The following is a 15,922-nucleotide window of genomic DNA, read 5'->3' on the forward strand; positions in this document are numbered from 1 at the left end:
TTTCATTTACTTCCTTAGCTGGGTTTCATTTCTGTTGGATGAGGCTAAGGTGTGTTCCCCTTACTGCCACAAAAGAGTTAGACAAAAAGATGAGCAAACCTTTCGGCTGATGGTTTTCAGCCTGGGTCAATTCTGATGCCCGGGAACATTTGGCAATGTCTTGAGGCAGTTGTGATTGTCACTACCGGAGTGGCTGCGACACATCTGGGACCACGTAGGGCAGCCTGCCCCAGCAAAATAGCCAGCCCAGTGCCAATAGTACAGAGCTTGAGAAAACCGCTTCCAAGTGATCTTAAATGTCCAAAATGTCATCATGCGTTTCCTAAGCCCAATATTCAAATAAGAGAGGAAACAGGGCTCAGGAAATGCCACTTTCTGTTTTGTAGTTCAGCTGTTTTCTATTTCTCGACATAAATCTTTCTGAACTTTGCTGATTCCTAAAGTAGTACCTAACTAGGATAAGCCAAAGGGACACTTGAGTCTCCTTCGGGGTAAATAGCTTAATTTTCTTCCAGAGATGTTACAATCCTATGGCACGTGCTAAAACTTGATGCCGAACGGCCTGACTTCCCACGTCATTGTAACCCTGCAGAGTGACAATGGAAGCTCACTTATACCTAAAATGATTAATATTTTAGGCCAATAATGTGCAACTATTGTTTATTATTGGGGAAGGTGGAGAAAGGATGCTTGTGGAATAGAGACCACACCACTATTAGACATATTTTCTTCCTTACAAAAATATGGCCTAATTAAAGCCGTTCTAAGTATAAGTATGTTTTTCTTTTTCGGTTCTGCAGAAGCATCTTGCAGTCTATCATCTTCCTCACATCAATATCTTGCTGTTGATCAACAGATTAGTGATCAAATCCCCCCTCATTTTAATACTGGTCCATAACTCAGAAACATTATTTTTGTGACAATTTCTAAAAGATCCCCTCTGACTTCCCTTAGTTCTTCTGTGCCTCAGATAAAAAAAAAAAAAAAAAATTAGCTATCATAACCTCCGTCTAACCTCTAACATCAAACCAGGGAAACTTAGTGATGTTAAGTAGAAATCCTTGGGCGTTTTATTCCATGTTCTCCATTTTTATTTCCACTCAACTCCCAGGTTTGAGGTGGTAACCAGTTGTCTCGTGTCATGCTGTTGAAATGCTAATGGAGTCCACTGCTCTACAATCCCGGCAAGGGACTGTCAGTATTGGTCAGTATTGAGCTGACCACCAGTGCGATAAAGTTCCAAGGGACCGAGGCCAAACTGCCCAGTAGGCAGAGTGGGTCCTTGCCTTCTTTTCTCCCTTTCCCCCATGCTGACCTGCCTCCCTACTGCTCAAGTGCCCACGACACAATTTAGACTCTAACTCCTCCTATAATGTATCCCACCTCTAACACAGATCCCTTGGAATATATTATCCTCCAAAAGTGAGGCAGTTCCCTCCTCATCCACCTTTTTCGCAAATCAAAACTCAGTCCTTCTTGATTTGAACTGACCTCAGGTTAGTGTCAGGATAAAGCAAGCAGATTCCTAACTTTAAATTGTGGGTAACACCCCTTTAAAGCATTCACATTTTTTTTTAATGTTTACATTTTTTAACTGATTTTTTTTAAAATAGAAATTACATCTGGCTGAAAAAAAAACAAGTATAAAATGATATACAGTCCTTGTCTGTCATTTTCTGGGTCTTCTCAGCCTCTGCCCCACAGAAACCACTTTTCTTAATTTCTATGTCCATCCAGTTTCCTTATGTCTATGTAAGCAAATGTAAACATAGATATTAATCCCCTTGGCTTTATACTCAAGAAGTAGGACATTATATACAATGCTTTGATCCTTGCTTTTAAAAAAAATCTTGTATATCTTTTCATATTTTAATAAGAGGTAACTGAATATTCTTTAGAGTTGCATAATCTTCTGGTAAATGAATGACTTACCTAATCGATTGAAGAACTTGTACTGTTTCCAAACCTTTTCTCTTCAAAACAATGCTGCAAAAAATAAGCTTGTATAGGTGACTTATATGTTATTTTCTGAACACTGAGAATTTCCTAACAGGCAGGTCTGCTGACTCCTGATCCTACCACTGCTATTTTTCCCAAACTACACTAAGGAATTTAGCATTCCACTTAAGACGGTTAAAAATATACCAGATTTAGAAACTATAGAGTGTTCGAATTAACCAATGCTTCATCTAATTACTCTGCAGGTTTTCAAAGCTCTAAAACTATTTTTTCTTAGCCTTCTACCTGATTCCTTCCTTCCCAGGTTCACATCCAACCCCTTAAACCTCTTCCCCAGACCTACTCTCCATCTTTTATCATCTTTGTCCAGTATATTGCCCATCAAAAATATGTATTATTTATTGAGGACTTGTTACATACCAGAAACACACTACTCTGTTCGCTCCTCCCAAGAACCCAATGAAATAAGAATTCTATGAGGAAACTAAAGTTCAGAGATGTTGGGTAATTTGCCCAAGACTGTACCATGACTAAGCAGGGGCAGAGCTGATCCTTGGGTGTCTCTAATTCCAGGGCTAGGGTCCCCCTCACCGCACTCCCTGCTAGGCTCCTTCTCTTGAAACATAGGATATCTTGAGATAATAATTGGGGCATAAGGGATATTCAAAGAATTCTCATTCTTCTCTCTCTCTCTCTCTCTCTCTTCTTTGGCTGAAACTTTTTTTTTTTTTTAACTACAAATACCACTGTAAGCTACATGAAGACAGACACCAGTCTGCTTAACATTATTTATTTGGAGCATAGAAATAATACCTTCTTGTTCATTCCTTGGGTCTGTCATCCCACCAAAGTCTATTTAATCAGATTTTAGTATTAATATTCTCTATAGCTTAGCAATTACTTTAACGAATTAGATAACCCCTGTCAGTAGGCTTGCATTCCATTGAATAGAGGTTCCATGTGAAATGAATATTACACATGGGGTCTATATTATAGATCTATTTGACTGACTTACTAGTAAACCATAAGCTCGAATATAACATACTGTTTTTCTGAACATGAAGCCAATAACTTTTTTCCCCCAGAACCATTTGGGATTACAAAAGCCTAAACTTTCAAAAGATAAAAAATCCAAAATATCAAAATGTTTTCTAAACTAACCTTGTCTCTGGTTCCTTTTGTTTCCTGGGCCAGCGGTGAGAAGAGTTCATCCTAAGCATGAGTGTGTGCCCAACCAGCAAAGTTTTGGTTGTTAAGATCCCCTGGCTTGACTGTTGGTTTGCATGTGGGAGTTAGTAATAAATCTGCTTGGAAATATTCCATCCCACCCTTTTCCTGGTCTTGTTCTTAATACTGGAGAGAAACTAAGCTCATCTTTCTGTATGTTAGCTTTAAGAATGATCAGTTAAGCATCCTGACAATTGAAGAGGTAAGGCCAGGGTCCCAGTGGGTGTTAGCAAAGGGCTAATGGTGTGACTGACCCCTCCATACCTGCTTATGCATCGCTTCAACTAATCCAGCCAGCAGTAGTTTGGAACCTAAAGGTGCCGGGCTATTTTCAGCAGCAAGGATAGGAGGAGGCACGATTCTCCTTCATATACCCTAAATTATCTCTCTCTAAAATTGGATATTTATACATCACGTTATATCAATGTGTGCTGCTCCAAACCATTACAAGGGAAAGGGATTCTATGCTCAAACACATTTTAAAAATTGGGGGGGGGGGTGGTAAGTAGACCTTTTTTACAGCAGAGTTTCTACAGGCATTTGATATAATACTGTACACTTGGAATCTAAGAACAAGGAACCTAAAAAACAGATCCCAGGCACGTTTTCTGGGTTTTTTTCTTTTTTAATTTAATTTAATTTTTTAAATTTACATCCAAGTTAGCATATAGTGCAACAATGATTTCGGGAGTAGATTCCTTAATGCCCCTTACCCATTTAGCCCATCCCCCCCCACAACCCCTCTAGTAACCCTCTGTTTGTTCTCCATATGTAAGTCTCTTCTGTTTTGTCCCTCTCCCTGTTTTTATGTTATTTTTGCTTCCCTTCCCTTATGTTCATCTGTTAATTGTCTTAAAGTCCTCATATGAATGAAGTCATATGATATTTGTCTTTCTCTAATTTCGCGTAGCATAATAACCTCTAGTTCCATCCACGTAGTTGCAAATGGCAAGATTTCATTCTTTCTGATTGCCGAGTAATACTCCATTGTATATGTATACCACATCTTCTTTATCCATTCATCCATCGATGGACATTTGGGCTCTCTCCATACTTTGGCTATGGTTGATAGTGCTGCTATAAACATGGGGGTGCATGTGTCCCTTCAAAACAGCACACCTATATCCCTTGGATAAATGCCTAGTAGTGCAATTGCTGGGTCGTAGGGTAGTTCTAATTTTAGTTTTTTGAGGAACCTCCAGACTGTTTTCCAGAGTGGCTGCACCAGTTTGCATTCCCACCAGCAGTGCAAAACAGATCCTGTTTCTCTGCATCCTTGCCAACATCTGTTGTTGCCTGAATTGTTAATGTTAGCCATTCTGAAAGGTGTGAGGTAGTATCTCATTGTGGTTTGATTTTTATTTCCCTGATGATGAGTGATGTTGAGCATTTTTTTCATGTGTTGGTTGGCCATCTGGATGTTTTCTTTGGAGAAGTGTCTATTCATGTATTTTGCCCATTTCTTCACTGGATTTTTTTTTTTTTTTTTGGAGGTGTTGAGTTTGATAAGTTCTTTTTAGATTTGGATACTAACCCTTTATCTTATATGTCGTTTGCAAATATCTTCTCCCATTCTGTCAGTTGCCTTTTAGTTTTGCTGATGGTTTCCTCCGCTGTGCAGAAGCTTTTTATTTTGATGAGGTCCCAATAGTTCATTTTTGCTTTTGTTTCCCTTGCCTCTGGAGCCATGTTGAGTAAGAAGTTGCTGTGGCCAAGGTCAAAGAAGTTTTTGCCTGCTTCTCCTCGAGGATTTTGATGGCTTCCTGTCTTACATTGAGGTCTTTCATCCATTTTGAGTTTATTTTTGTGTTTGGTGTAAGAAAGTGGTCCAGGTTTGCTTTTCTGCATGTCACTGCCCAGTTTTTCCAGCACCACTTGCTGAAAAGACTGTCTTTATTTCATTGTATATTCTTTCCTGTTTTGTCAAAGAAGAGTTGGCCATATGTTTGTGGGTCCATTTCTGGGTTCTGTATTCTGTTCCATTGATCCGAGTGTCTGGTTTTGTGCCAGTACCCAGGCACATTTTCTGAAACATCTCACAGATTGGGCCAGTTCAGAACACTGAAAAGTTAAAGGCAAAGCTCTATGGTTCACAGACTGAAAGTGAAGCATGGGTCGGCTTCAGGTGGCCACGTTGTTCTGCTAGCTCACTGTCCATGTGTCTGATGTGCATTTTGTCAAATGCCTGTAGAAACTCTGCTGTAAAACTCTTACTTTCGGCTCCATCCTGAGCCCACTCTACTTCGTTTGCCTTCCTTGGTCTTTGGGAAAGCAGTTTGCCATAAGACCTCTGGATCTTCTGTTCCAGGTTGAAACTTCTGGGGAACCATTGACTGTTAATTGGGCAGCTTACTTGGGTTTAACTCTAAAACAGAAATGCCTGGGGTGCCAGGGTGGCTCAGTCAGTTAAACATCCGACTCTTGATCTCTGCTCAGGTCATGGTCTTACTGTTTGTGGGATTGAGTCCCATGTCAGGCTCTGTGCTGACCGTGTGAAACCTGTTTAGGATTCTCTCTCTCTCTCTCTCTCTCTCTCAATCTCTCTGCCCTCTGCCACTTGCACTCTCTCCCTCAAAATAAATAAATAAATATTTCAAAAAGATAAATAAAATAAAGCAGAAATGCCTCTGAAAGAGCATTCCCTCTCTTAACCACAAAAGCCCACAAGCCACTGTTCAAATCTTAAGAGCTTCCCATTCTTCATCTTTCTAAGTTCTCAACTTCTGCTCTTCTAAGATAAACCAGCTCCTCAGTCTAAACCCTGTTCTCACAAACAACCTGCCTTATCCCAACAGTAACCTTTGGGCATTTTTTTATCTAATGTTTTCATCATTTTTATAACCAATCTACATGGTCTTTATTTTTACATTCTGGCATTTAAATTTACTGTGGAGAAGTCTGGGACCACCCTGAATTTCCCCCCCTTTGAACGTGATTATCTTTTCTATCTGGATTCCCAAAGGAACCTCTGTCTTTAAGGTTTAAAAACCTAGCCAAAGTATGTTAGTGTCAATCACTCCATCATCAGTATTTTCTGAGAGATGTTCCTCTTTGCTTTTGGGGATTTTCTGTTCCATATGAATAGAGGTCACACCAATTTCTTTAGATCTGGCTGATGGGTGACAAATGCATGTGTTCTCATCCAGTATGATCAATTCACCAGCTCTGAGTGTTGCTTCTAATCCACTCTTCTGTGGAGCAAAAGATAGCTGTGCTGGTCTTGAGGGCTGGATGCTGTTCCATTTTCTGAGATTTCATTTTGTTTCCTATACCAGGGCAAGGCCAATCATGGTGGCTCATCCCCCTTCTGCCTCTGATATGATGCTGTCATGGTATTTAGGGCTTTCACGCTATACGTTTCTCCTTGACCTTCCCCAGAGCGTTCACTCACCCCTGAGCCCACTTCTCCAACCTGGAGTGTACTAAGGAGAACTCACAGGTTTTCTAAAATCAGTGTCATCTGGAGGCACCTGGGTGGTTCAGTCCAGTAAGCATCTGACTCTTGATTTTGGCTCAGGTCATGATCTCACAGTTCTTGAGTTCAAGCCCCATGTTGGGCTCTGGGCTGACAGTGAGGAAACTTCTTGGGATTCTCTCTCTCTCCCTCTCTTTCTGCTCCTTCCTGGTATGTTCTCTCTCTCTCTCTCTCTCTCTCTCTCTCTCTCTCTCTCTCTCTCAACGAACAAACTTTAAAAATTTTAAATTAATCAAATCAAGTCACTGTTTTCCCCCAGTATTGCTCCTCATTCTAGGGAACAAGTGGAAAGCTTTATTTGCCTCCTATGGCACCTTCTGTTTCTTCCCTAGGCCAACAGTTGTTGATGTTTATCCAACTATGTTATTTTTAGGGGTGATGGCCACTAAAGTGCGTTTGGGATATTATTTATCTTGCCCTATTTTAGTTTTACTATTTTATTTTGGAATTGGAGGAGGGACATTCTGTAAGTCTCCCTTGTTAATTAATATTAAATAAGTATTTCAGTTATGATCTAGCTATCAGCAACACTTCCAAAGGAACCATCAATGCACTCCTTCACAAGGCAGAAAGGAGACTGATGTGAAGTGCATGGTCACTGCTTGTTTCACATCCTCTGGACTAGGCTGGCTGGTCAAAGACATTCCGATGACCACTCCAGGAATCTATCCTGAAGAGTTTTTCAGGTCACAATCAAGGTGAAGGGCAAGGGAGAGTTCCAGCTACCTGATGGGAGTTTACCTCTGGAGTGTGGGTAGTGTCTGACCTCTAAAAACCTGAAAACTCCCTGAGAGTAGTTATATTTTAAGCTTTTAACAGCCAATTACTTTATACTGAGACTAGTAGAAGAATGGAGTACTGGAGAGGAAAATGAGCCGGAAGAAGGAGAGGACACTGGGGCTGACCTCTGAGGAAGGCAGCTTCCTCTCTTCAGGGTCTAAGTCATTTTTGTCACCGAAAAGCCCCCTCCACATATTTTGCTTCCTGGTTCCTTGCTCTGTGCTTTCTTTGGCTTTAAATTTCTTCCTTAACTGTTCAGGTGCCAGCTCGTCTTTTAATATTAGTTTTAGCACAACAGTGGTCCATACTTGTCATCTAATCTGCAGGGGAAATTTTCTTTATAGTGATAGTCAACCATATCTGTATGAGGGACTATGGCTTTTCTTAGTTAGGGAAGAGAAATTTCTGTAAAACCCAGTTTGGAGCAACATGCCATGATTTATCCTATTATAATAACTTCCTGTGATCCAGCAGCAAGTTGGTATATTTTTAAGCTGCTTACAAAAGAAAATATGGAAATATTGCCTAATCTAGTGGCATTATGTCAACATAGGATCTGTGCTAGATCAAAGAAGATACAGCAACTTACAACATAAATATTTTCTTTTATAGTGACTGATTTACCCATAAATAAAGTATAAAATGCATATGAGATGTTTAGTATATACCAAATTTGATTTAAATTATTTAAGTCTTAAAATAGTCATGTAACCCATAGAGGGAAAAGCATTAAAATGAAATGCCAAATACTTAAGAAAGAAAAATTAGAAAGTCAAATCTAAAAATCAAATACAAATACATATTGAGTCTAATAATCAAATACACACTCTTCCTGATTTACTTTCAATTGTGTTTGCACACATTAAAATATTTTAAAAACTAAAAAAGAAATTTATAGACTAGATAGGAAGATTGGGTAAATGTTGTAATTCAGTCTGCTCACTGGGCAGGAGATACCTTGCTTCATATAATCTGCTAAAACTATTTCCAAGCCAGTACCCTTTTTTTAAAGGATTGGATTTCCACCATATGCATTTGCCACTAAAGGCTCCTTCTTGGCTGTGACGAAAATTATTTCTGAATATTATGGGTTCATATGCTAATGACACCTCTTTGTGCATATGTTTTTTATTTTCAAACCAAAGTGAAATTAACTTACATGACACATGAATAACTCCAATTATTGAAAGAACAAATTATGCCTCAGGAGGAGAAGTCCAGCTGCTTGTTTTTACAAATATATCTGGAAATGTCCGTTTCTTTTAGAGGAAACACCATCATGATAGTTATGGCAAGGCTCTAAAGCCCCGAGAACCACCTAGAGCACTAGATTGTTTGTTTCTCCAGCATCTGAGAAACAGGGAAGAAAGATTCTAGAAGTCGGAGACTTTAACTGCCATATTAACCACTAGCAAGCACACACACACACACACAAACATGTTTCTCTTCCGTTTAAATTGCCACTAAAGAAAAACGATTGTACTTTATTCTGTCTGGCACAGCAAAGGTAGAGAAAACGCGTACAACAGCCAATGGCAATAGATACTATCAGGAAAAAGTAACTGAAGGTGAGACATCTGGCTGTAGAAAAAAATCTGAACAGAAAACCATATGAGGTTTTTCTTTCCCCAAAGTAAGAACGGGTGTCGTAGAAGCACTATCTGTATTTATTATAGCAGTCGGCCTCTCTCTGCAGCTGCACGTCTGCACACAACGGCTTCTTCAGCCAGCGGCACGCTCCTGGCAACCGAGAGTGTGTTTTTCCAGGGCTGGCAGTGGATCTGTTGAGGCACAGGAAAAGGTTCTTGCCACATAACACCACTATTCTCTTGATCTGCCTGTAATTCTCAGAACCATCACGTAGTGCATCTGGCGTTCAAGAGCATCGTGTGTAGTGATACCACGAGTACAACCAGGCGGCTGAAAATCTTTCCAAAGTAAGCGCAAGGTGGATAAATACCACAGGTATCCAGATTGTGTTCGAGTGTCCGTTCCCCCTATTCAGGAATAACAGTTGCTCAACTCCATTAAGGGGAGAAAGGATCCTGGATGAGTACTAAAAGTGCCCCCTCATAGTGGTTTGTTTTTAACTCGTACAGTATTTTCTATTTTTGTTCCAAATTGTCACCTTAAAGAAGTTGATGTACTCACATCCTCTCAGTTACTGAGGATCTGGACTGCAGCTTCTCCAGGACCCCCTTCTCCCTGTTTCCAGAACTTCAGCTTCACACACACACACACACACACACACACACACACGCACGCACACACGCACGCACATGACTTTCTCCTCAGCCGCTTCTTCAAAAGCAGTCTCATGTGGAAGGAGGATAAGTCAAGTTTACAAAATACATTTGTCATTCATGTTACTCTAAAATAAAGAAGATTTTCTTGACCTGATAGAGCAGTTTAACAGGCAGGAAACCTCACTATATTGTAGAAAGAAGACGTCTTTGATTTCTCTGAAGCCTTGAGTCCTTAGTCCTCACGGGGAGAAATTAATCATGTCTGGCTGAGTGGCATGAAAGCAGATGAGGTTTGTAGATCTTCTGCCAGATCTCTATCTGCCGGTTGGGAACTCTTGCTTTCTTCGCTAACTCTGAGTGATTATCTAAATGGACCTACTGGTTGGGTGGCCTGTTACAAGGTGAGGCAGTGTGTTAGCTCAAACTGCTAGTTACAAAAATACTCGTGGCTTAGAAGCAGCAGAAATTTCTGTCTCACAATTCTGGAGGTTGGGAAATCCAAGATCAAGGTGCCGGCAGATTTGGTGAGAACCCACTTCCTGGTTGTCTTCTCACAGCGTGGGGATGGCAGAGGGATGAGGGAGCTCTCTGGCGTCTCTTCTGTAAGGGCATTAATCCCATTCATGGGGGCTCCAGCCTCAGGACCCCATCACCTCCTAAAGGCCGCCGTCCTAGCACCATCACATTAGGGATTAAATTTCAACACGTGAATTTGAGGGATGCATTCAGTGTACAGAAGATGGCCTGTGACATTCAACCTAGCAAATGGTACTCCGCCACAACGCACCCAACTGCCTCCCTCCTATTCTCTTGCTTTCTTCTTCATTCTTGTCTTCTAAGCTCTGATTATGTTTTTAATCGTATTCTTTTCCATTCTTCCGTACCATCACTGCAAATCTCCTTTCTTTTGGGTCAATGAAACCTATTAGTAGAACCTACAGAAAATGCTGAGCTTTATGGAGGCATGACCACCAAAGAGGCTGCTGAGTTCTGAACTACTAAGAAACCATGGTTAATTACATGGGCCAACATGATTTTGAAATGGAAAACCTAAGGCAGAAAATAGAAAAGCTGCTGGTGTGCTCCTTAAAGTCTGGATAAAGTCGGGCACCTGGGTGGCTCAGTGGGATAAGCGTCCAACTTCAGCTCAGGTCATGATCTCATGAGCCCCACATTGAGCCCCACGTTGGGCTCTGTGCTGACAGCAGAGAGCCCACTTTGGATCCTCTGCCCCCCTGTCTCTCTGCCCCTGCCCTGCTCTCTCTCTCTCGCTCTCTCTCTCAAAAATAAGTAAAAACATTTTTTTTTAATCTAGATAAAGTTAATTTCAAATGCCAGCCCGTGTTTCATGGAAAAATTGAATCCAATCAATGAAGGACAAAGCCACTTGAATTTTCAAGGTCACTTCAGGTTTCTAGCTCTTGCCTCTTCTAACTTGTCTCAGTTTAGGAACCGCCTCTCTGACCCTGCGCTGTACTGCAGTCACCCAGACAAGACTTGTAGCCTTTCCTCAGTTTTCACCACAAACCACTCACCGAAGACGTTTGTGTGCGTGACAGACTTCAGTGAAGGTGTCAGACACTGGAATCATTTACATTGCATCAAAGCCAGAAATTTAAAACAGAATATTGGCAGCTAGGGATTTTACACCTCAGGTTCCCTTCACATCCTCTGCTGTTCACCTTCTCCTTTCCTTCCTCATTTCTTTGACCTTTCTTTCCTAAGGGCAAAGAAGAATCAGAACATTCTTTCTTCTTTTTTTTTTTTTTTTTAAGTTAATTTACTTATTTGAAAGAGACAGATGCGGGGGCACAGAGAGAGAGGGAGAGAGAGAATCTGATGCAGGGCTCAAACTCACAAACCATGAGACCATGACCTGGGCTGAAATCAAAAGTCGGACACTTAAACGATTGAGCCACCCAGGTGCCCAGAGAACATTCTGTTTTCTTTTTCAGGACAGTTTGGCTGTCTGCGATCCAAACCCTTACACTAAACTATTACCTTCCTTTGTATATCAACAGAAGTTCTTTATTCAAAAGTCTCCATGCCATTTCCTTTGAAAGTGGAAGACATTGGTGGGAGGGATGGCCAGTGGGGAGGAAGTGGTTTTATTTGGTATTGCTATTAATGGCCATTATATTACCAGAAACAAGCTGCTAATAAATAGAATACACCCAGGGGAGTTAGGGTGACGCTACTAGAAGTGTGAGAACTAAACCGTTCCACTTGTTGGGATTGTTTGATCCTCCCATCCATTTTCTTTTATTTTTTTATTTAAAAAAAATTTTTAATGTTTATTTTTTAGAGAGAGAGAAACAGAGCACAAGCAGGGGAGGGGCAGAGAGAGAGAGACACAAAGAATCCAAAGCAGGCTCCAGGCTCTGAGCTGTCAGCACAGAGCCCGACGCAGGGCTTGAACTCACAAGCCATGAGATCAGGACCTGAGCCGAAGTCAGACGCTCAGCCGACTGAGCCACCCAGGGGCCCCATCCCATCAATTTTCAGTGACTGATGACCAAAGATCCTTAAAAAATAAGATCTATTTTTAGATAGAAGTGTTAGAGATGACTTTCTTCTATCACACATGGGATTTGAAAGTTTTCAGATTCTTTCCTGAATTAAAATATTTCAAGGACACCCATGCAAATCAATGTTCCCTACACGTTTTCCTAACCATTCTGACACTAAATGGGTCTCTAAGGAGAAAGATGGCCAAAATGGGTAGATGGTCTGATCAACAGTTTATGTGTCATATACTCAGAAGGAACAAGAGAACATCAAAATTGGGTCTTACTCTTTCAAAGATTCTCAAACTTTAAGTTGCATAAGAAAACCCCAAAGTTTGTAGTTCAAGAAGCCGGATGGGACCCAGGAATTAGGATAGTTATCAACGTCACTAAGTGGTTCTAATGCAGGTTGTCCTGAGATCACATTAAGAAATACTGCAGGCTGGGAGAGCTGTTACAGTGGGGGAGGGGAAGGAGAATGGTGGGGAGAGGAAGGGCTTCTTCCTAAGCCATAGGTATTTTTTTAAAAACAAAAGAAATGCTCTACCACTGAGACAGGACACTGAGAGTCAGTGATTACATCCAAACATGGAAATGAGTGAGTGATCTGTTTAAGCAAACAGGTAGTATCCTATGGTTGATCTTAAAAATTTGCCTAGTTAAGGAAAGTGCAAAGGTGATAGATATTCAAATATCTAACATCTGGATGGCTGGCACCAAAATCCTGAAAATTCTTTACTGTGTCAGGCATTGACCTGTTAGTTGCTGGATCACAAAGAGGTCCAGGGGTCACTAAGTGGTATCTGGAACCCTTGGAGGACTTTAGCTAGTTCATTCTTTTAACAGCTGGTGGTGAAATTGTATACATCAGCTGACTGGTGCCCACCAGCTGGCCCTGACTGTCAGCCTGGAGTAGTGTAGTGCTCCCCGGCCCCCCCAGAACACCTGTAAGCAAGGACTCTGCCACTCTCTCCCCCTCTTTCCTTTCTTCCTTTTTTCTGTTCTCTATTCCCTTTTGTTTTCATCTCTTTTCTCCCCTTCTGCCATCCAGTGGCCTTCAGGTTAGCTCAGCACAGTGTTTTTCACCTGGCACATATAATTAGTATTCATCAAATTAAACACCCATATTTAGCACTACAGGTAGTATTGAAAGGCAAAGAAGAACAACACAAGTGCTCCCTAAGATGAACAGACTCAGAAAGCCTGAATGGGGGCGCCTGGGTGGCTCAGTTGGTTAAGTATCCGACTCTCGGTTTCGGCTCAGGTCATGATCTCAGAGTTCATGGGTTTGAGCCCTGTGTCGAGCTCTGCGCTGACAGTGCGGATGGTGCCTGCTTGGGATCCTCTCTCTCTCCCTCTCTCTCTGCTCCTCCCCCACTCATGCTCACTCTCTCTCTCTCTCAAAAATGAATAAATAAGAACTAAAGAAAGAAAGAAAGAAAGAAAGAAAGAAAGAAAGAAAGAAAGCAAGCCTGAATAATTGTGTGCCATTGTAAGAACTGCCACTTGGTTGGCAGAGGCCAGGATGACCCTGGAGCCCACAGTTCTGCCCAAGGTGATTTCACTTGTTCCCTCTGGATGTCCCCATGCTTGCTGAGGGCCTTCACTCTCCCCTCCACCCAAACTGACCAGGAGCGCTAAGGAAAGAGCAGAATCAGAAGCTCTGGATGTTTCTATGCTCTCAATCTGGTCACCACTCAAGTGCAACTGTACTGGCCTAGTTTCTCCACCATGTAGATAACATCACTTGGTAAAAACGTTCATCTTTTTCTTCAACAATGTTTAGGGTATTACGAATCTAATCTTTAAAATAGGCCTATGTTAATATAGTACTTCAAAAAAATTAAGCCAATGAGAAAGAAAGCTAGGTGGTTGTCCAAAAATAAAGGGTGCATTTCCTCTCTACCGCTTTTTGGTTGATCTTCAAAGGAATGCAAGTTTGAAGAAAAGTGCTCTCAAGTTTTGATGCTGGGGACAAATTCCTGCGTCTGTGAGTCTAACGAGAAAAGGAGTGGGTGAATGTGGCATAGATAAAAACAGGTGTTTTTTTTTGAGCTTGTCACTATTTTTGTGAGCTAGAAACTTGTTTTTAATCTTGCTGCAAAGTTGATTGGAGAGCCTTCAGGAAGCCCTATGAGCACTGAGTGATCTAGGAGAAGTGGGGTGTATTTTAAGACAGGAGCACTCTTTGGTTTTGAAAAGCACAGTTTACACGAGTGTTTTTGATCAGTGAGCATTCAGAGCAGAGGCTTTGTTGTTAGAGAGCGCCGGGATCCAGTAAAAGCTTCAACAGTTACCGTGGGACCCCAAGGAAGGTCCTCAGCCCCCCTCCACCTCAGTTTTCTCATCTGTTCATAAAGATAAGTCTACTCTGCTGTTGGGTTATTGTGAGGATTAAACAGAAATGCATGACAAATATTTAGTATGGTTCCTGATATAGCCTAAAGACTCAAGTCATTGGCATCAATTTAATTACATTTGCCAAAGGGGGAAAGGAGAAATGCTCAAATAAAGACCCCATTGATAAATACAGGAGTAGTAGATGGTGGCCATCAAGAGTTGCCTCAGGTATCAGCCAGTACCAGCCACAATGTCGCCCATTTGTCGCAAATATTAAATCCCACTGTGATTTATTTAAACACACGTAAAAGATTTTCATTATCACTATATCAGCTTGATCCTTTGAGATGTTGTATCTCCTTGCATCTCTCTTGCCACATTACTCTTTCTTTCCATGTGAGATCTACTATTTGTTGACTCAAGTTTTCCTTTGTTGGTATGGGCTTTTCTTAAATGCGGAGGTTCTTCATTTGTGTGTGTGGGGTACTGGAGATTCAGTTAGATTGTTTGGTGTTTCTGTTTGTGCAGCCAGATTGGGTGAAGATCCCAAGTTCAGTGGAGCAAGAGGGTGGCTGAGTGTGCTGTAGGGAGGGCACTTTATTGGCTAGTCTTTGCCAAGGACGGCCCCTCCCTCCTGGACATTGCAGTGCCCGCAGCTCTGTTCAGATTCCTCGTTATTCTCTCAATTCCTGTTGTGCAGAAATCCAACCACCTTGCTACACATGTTTTGTTCCCCCAAGTACTCACCCTGAGCCCCTTCCTACCCCCAGCATTCTCCATCTCTGGGTATAGAGCACTCTGGATGGGCTCTCACTCTTTTTCACCCTCTCTCTTGTCTTCCTTTTGGACTTCTGTTTTCTCTTTGAGCTGATCTCTCTTTAAATCTGTCTTTTAGGGATTTCTCATGGCTTTTAGTTCACTGTGGATTTACTTTCTTGTTTTCCAGTATATTTATGGTTTGCTTATGTGTTTGTTATCACTTTTTCCAATATTTCTACAGATTTGAGGTAAGAGAGCTTACTACAGCATGTAGTCAGCCTGTCATCTTGACTGGGAACTTTTAATCATGTATCTAAGAGGAAAAACATTAATAGGACCTTTAACCATTATAAAGTATCAATATCAGAAAAAATACCCAACGGGTCATCTTAAAGGAATCACCTAATGTTTGGGTTTACACAATGAAAAAAAAAAAAAACTGAAAAATTCAACCATCCACAAGTATTGGTAGTGTGTATATGTCAGTGTAGAGTTTGCATCTAGTAATAAAAAATAAGATAAATGTCCTAAAGAAGCAAATTGTATAGGTTTTTCACTTTTTGAACTATGTTGCAAGAAAAACAATGTTTACATTAATGAGTATTTCTTTCCTATTCCTAAGAATTTAT

The 15,922-nt window shown here is 41.1% G+C and overlaps 1 protein-coding gene across 8 annotated transcripts in view; it reads left to right on the forward strand.

Annotated features, from left to right (window-relative positions):
* FYB1 (FYN binding protein 1) overlaps positions 1-15,922 on the forward strand; it is a 166,492-nt gene that overhangs the window by 68,933 nt on the left and 81,637 nt on the right. The gene's annotated exons all lie outside the window — the stretch shown is intronic.

This window comes from Acinonyx jubatus, chromosome A1, assembly GCF_027475565.1.
Source record: "Acinonyx jubatus isolate Ajub_Pintada_27869175 chromosome A1, VMU_Ajub_asm_v1.0, whole genome shotgun sequence".
NCBI lineage: Eukaryota > Metazoa > Chordata > Mammalia > Carnivora > Felidae > Acinonyx > Acinonyx jubatus.